Here is a 5,474-nt window from a genome sequence, read left to right on the forward strand (position 1 = left end):
TGACGGCCACAGCCACTGGCGGACTGCAGTTAGGCTACCGGTAATGCACATGGTTGGAGCCGGTGACCTGTACTGTGAAATTCCATGTGCTTTTCAGAGCACAGTTCCGTTGGAATGGGGGCCGTTTAGTAGAAAAAAAATAGGTATCTGTGAAATTTAGTGTTGGGTATTGGATGAGTACAGATGTTTTTGAAGCACTTTGTGTAGTGTGGGTTTTTATTACATCCTTTCCATAGGATTTCTTCATAACCAGCATCACATTTTAGTGCTTATATACTGTATTCTTACAACTTAGCATCCATGAGTGAGCTCAAGGCACTTTTAGACGAAGTTAGAGTAAAGAGAGAGAGAGAGATTAGGTGTATTCATGTTTCTCTGGGTAGGGTTGATTTTGAAGGGTTGGTGTCTGGTGATGGTTTTTGAAGGTTCCTGTTTGGCTGGAGATTTTTTGATGGCTGTAGTGGCCTTGTGTGTATAGGTAGTAGCTGTGTACAGTCTGAAATAATAAAGTACTGTATATTTAAAAAAAAAAAAAAGTTGATAGCCACAGCCATCGGCGGACTGTGAATAGTGCAGGTGGTCAGAGCTGATGATCTGCACTGTGAAATTCCATATATTTTCACCACACAATTCCTTTGGAATGGGGGCTGTTTTAGGGGGGGAGAAAAAAAAAGTATCAAATATATCTTTGTGAAACTTAGTGCTGGGTGTAGGATGAGAACAGATGTTTTTGAAGCACCAGTGTAGGTCTTGAATGGGTGTAGGTGCTGGATAGTGACTATACACAGCAGCTAAAACAAGTGTCTGTGTAGGAGGGGGTCAGTGTTCCCAAAAGTCAAACTGTAATGAGTGATATCTCAGGAGGGTTGATATACAGTACATGATCTCACCCACCTCTTAGACCTTAGTGTTATTGTACAAGAACAGTATTACATATGAATACTGTTTCTCATTATAGGGAAACAGTTCTTACCACAGCTAAATATGGTGTACATAGTCCATCTGTCTATTGCCAGACACCATGATTCCATAAGGAGTGGTCATTTGTCTTGAGTTGGTTATTTTACGGGGAGGGGCACTAACCCCCTGCCACACACCCAAGGGGAACACATATGGTTGGGTTATATGGTTACCACTCAGAATTGTAAATGGATTCCTGGCTTACAAGAAACCTTTAGGCTTGTCACTTAATGTAAAGCCACCAGAAAAGGAAAGAAGAGTAATAAGAAGTGACAGAATGGATTTATATAGCCCTGGAGTTAGTGCATACAAATTGCCTTGACACTGAATGCCACGAAACAATTGGATCATAAGACCAAGTTTGTTATTCAGGAACCTGTTTCACAAAACATCCCACTGCTGGAGCTCTGCCAGGACCAGCTTATGGCAATACCACATTTCACAGCATTAACATTTATTTAGGATGCCATATCAGATCAGAGAGAAATTATATACTGTTTAGAAAGAGTGGTTACCATTTACTGGAAGATGTATGCCACTACAAAAATGGAAGGTCAGGCTTTTAGAGTATTGCATCATAAAATGTATTAGTGTGAATAATATCATAAAGGTGTTTACAATATTACAAGCTTGATGTCCTGAAAATTATCACTCTAAATCTTCAGTTTTAAGGCAGTTTGCCCTGGCATCCCAAAATGAGCAGATCTTGAATTTGGCTCTTTTATTTATTTTTTTCTTGGAGGGAACAATCATCCAGGCTTCTGGACTTCAGTTACTTCTTTGCATTAAAAGAGAGATTCCTCCTCATATAGTATGCACAAGACTTGTTTTAGCCACTCAGCAGTATGATATATATATATATATATATATATATATATATATATATATATATATATATATATATATGCTTTTCAGAACAGAGTCCTTTTAGGATTGAGGTCGTTTAGATAGGGAAAACAAATTGTGTAAGGTGTTATGTTAGGTAGAGGAAGAAGAGAGAACTGTAGTGCTGGGTAGAGGAAGAAGAGGGAAGTGTAGTGCCAGGTAAAGGAAGAAGAGGGAAGTGTAGTGCTGGGTAGAGGAAGAGGCAAGTGTAGTGCTGGGTAGAGGAAGAAGAGGCAAGTGTGGTGCTGGTGGGTAGAGAAGGAAGAGGGAAGTGTAGTGCTGGGTAGAGGAGGAAGAGAGAGGTGTCGTGTTGAGTAGAGGAAGAGGAGGAAAATATAGTGTTAGTTAGAGGAGGAAGAGGGATGTCGTTGAGGCAGTGCATGTAGTGTTATAGGCTTTGAATGGCTGTAGTGGCTAGGTAGTATGTACAGGATAAATTATAAACAGAAAAAAAGGAGAAATAAAACAAAAATGGTTGCACGTTTTATTTGGATGGAAGTGGAAGTAACTTTTTAATTAATTTGGCAGTGGTCAAATGATAGGTCTAGTACAACTTCCTTGGTCGTTTGTATGGCTGTAGTACTTTAATTTTCCTCTGACAAATTGAAGCCAGACTGGAGGGTCAGTTTAACTAGTAACCAAGGAGACTCCTGTCTCATAACTTAGTTTCACAATGTTTCATGGGATTGGTCCAGTTCTGTCAGAGAAAAATAAACTAGTTTATTGTGAAGAGGTACATAGTGAGGCTAGGGGAAAGAGGCAGCCTTATAAGTGTGTGTGGAGGTCTTGTTGTGGTGTGGTGGTTGTCTGCGTGTTCGTGTTTTTCTGGATTGAGAGTCCCTTGGTTGTCCTGCATCTGTGTTTAGGAAAGGTGTTTAGAATAATAACAGAAATGAGGAATGTATCTGAATACCTGATGAGTGATGAACAAGTTGGTTTTATGAATGGTAGCTAGATGTGTGAATAAAATATGTGCATTGAGATATAGTGAAGGCTTGTGAACAGGATTGTAAGCTACGTCATTCATGGACCAGGAGAAAATATATGACTGTGAATATTAAAGGATTATGATAGGTTTTACATATGAATAGAAAGCCACTGAGTGTTATTAAGTTTATAATGACAAGCTTGTCTAGGATTTCATAGATGAATTGTTTAATGTCAGAGTGAGACAAGGATGTGCGATAACCCCATGCTTGCTGAAGATTGTGTGTGTGAAGTAGGGTTTTTGTTGCTGCTGCTGCTGTTATTGTTGCAACCACAGATTCATCTGGATGTGAACCCGGTGCACTGTAGGAACCCTGGCCAATTCAACATGTTACTCCCTGAGGTCTTTTTTATGGTCATATTGAAAGGTTGTCTGTGTTGTGATAGTGGGGTGCATAAGGTGAGCAAGTGTGTTGTGGTGTGAGGAACTGCATTGCAGTGGATTATGAGTTGTATTTTGTGTTGGTATTGTAACAAGGAAGGATAATGACTGCTTTGCAGTCCTGCTTGGTGTCCTCATGTCTCTGGGAAGGGTATTTTCTGAACAGTGGATGTCTGATGGTGGTTTACGATGCTGTTTGGATGGAGATTTTGGATTACTGTAGTGGCTGTTTGCAGTTAAATGGTTGATGATCACAGCCATTGGCTAATGGTTGGGGCCAGTGACCTGTGTTTCAAAGTGATATCGTATGCTTTTCACAACACAGTTCTTTTTTGGATGGAGGTTGTTTAGGTTGGTAAGGGGGAAACTGAAGTGTTATAATGGGTAGCTAGAGATGTTGAGGTACTGTGTGTAATGTTGGAAGTTGTAGATGATCATAGTGACTAGGTAATGACCATACAGGATGTAATATTAAAAAAATCATTCATTCATTCATTGCCAGATGCCATGTATCCCAAACGGGGTGGCCAAGGGCTCAGAGTTAATTGTTTTACAGGGAGGGGCACTAATCCTCCACCAACCCCACTTGACACACATCTGGTGTTCCCAGGCGGTCACCCATCCGAGTACTAACCAGACCCAACGTTGCTTAACTTCGCTGATCGGACGGGAAGCGGTGTACTCAACATGGTATGGCCGTTGGCATTTAAAAAATAATAATAATAAAATGGATGGCAATCACAGCCATTGGTAGTGTAGGACCAATGAACCGTATTTTAAAATAAAAACTGTTTTTCAACATACAGTTCCAATCAATACTTTGGATGGATGTTGCATTTTTTTTTTTTTTTTTTTTTTTTGTGTGTGTGTGTGTGTGGGGGGGTGTCCAATAAGGCTCGTAAGTGTACTCCTGCCTTTCTGAGTAGGATTATTTCTAGGGGGTGCTGTTTTGCTTCGAGATTTTGGGTGGCAGTTTGTGGGTAGTTTGTTGTTAGCTGTGTGCAGTGTGGAAAAAAAAAAAATGATGGCTGACCACCACAGCCATTGATAGGTGCTTGGGGCAAATGACCTGTTTTGATGTTTTAGCTATGCTATTCATAACAGTTCCTCTTGGATGGAGGTCATATAGGTAGGGAAAAAAATGAGTTGTGTTGGTGGAGGAGGCAGGATATAGTGTAGGGACGTATGTAGAGTTTGTTGACTGTGATGGTATGTGTGGCTAGGTAATACCTAAGTACATTAAGAAATATTTAATAAAAACGGAATATGTAGTCCATAAAAAAAAAAAAAAAAATGGTTGGCATCCACTGCCATTGGCAGGGTGGGGTCAATTGACTGTAATTTGGAATGATAATGCATTCATTTCACAACACAGTTCCATTCATGCTATAGTCATTATTTGTTTCCCTGTCTCGATTTTCTTTGAATGTATGTGATACGTTTATGGGGCAGTGATCTGTTAGAGTCAGCATTTAGAATATCATGTATTCTGAGGTTTTTACTTTGACAAGGCTGAAATTTTAATCCCTATGAAACTTGTTTTCCATGGCTCCGTGTAAGAATATTAAATTACTATTGCTCTATATCCCCTCTGTAACACTTCATAACTATCACATGTTATCACCTCTAGTTTCCGCTTGGTATTAGAGAGGAAGAAAGAGTAATTTCAAGCCTAGTTGAAGTTGTTTGACTAGAAAAGAGGTACCTAATGTTATAATGGGAGAAGTCTCATTTAGTCATGTGGAGGTCTTGTTGTGGTGTGGTGGTGCTTTAGGATGTTAACACTTTTGGATTGGTGTGTAGAGGACCCCTGCTTGTGTCATCCAGAGGTAGTGACTCTTAGTGTCTTTAAGCCTTTATACTGATGCTTGTAGGTTAAAAGGTGTGGGTATCCAAACTAAGTCCAAGATTTGAGATGTCTAGATTAGGAGTGATTGAAAAGGAAGACTTTAGGTGCATTTGAGAATTTTATCAGGAGTGAAAATAGTGATTGTTTAGGTGGTGCAGCAGTCATTATAGTATATGTGTGTTAGTGTTTGAGTAACTGTTGGTACTGTTTGACATAGGCTGCCGTTTATTTAGTGTGGGTGTTGCAAGTCCTGCTTGGTCATCTGCATATGACAGTACTGTTACTGATGAAAAGAGGAAGAGGCAGGTTGTGAAGAATAAGAGTTAAAAGTGATGGTGATAGGATTTAATAGAACAAAGACTAACTAACTGAACAGCACTGATGTGCATATAGGTCACTTGTATTGTCAAG

General features: G+C 39.7%; 1 pseudogene; it reads right to left on the minus strand.

The window, feature by feature from the left end:
• Positions 1 to 3,801: 3,801 nt before the first annotated feature.
• LOC145408575 (5S ribosomal RNA) lies at positions 3,802 to 3,918 on the minus strand (annotated as a pseudogene).
• Between the last annotated feature and the right edge of the window lie 1,556 nt (positions 3,919 to 5,474).

The sequence above is a fragment of the Coenobita brevimanus genome, chromosome 77 (genome assembly GCF_032717465.1).
Source record: "Coenobita brevimanus isolate Jiangsu-jjx chromosome 77, ASM3271746v2, whole genome shotgun sequence".
Classification (NCBI taxonomy): domain Eukaryota; kingdom Metazoa; phylum Arthropoda; class Malacostraca; order Decapoda; family Coenobitidae; genus Coenobita; species Coenobita brevimanus.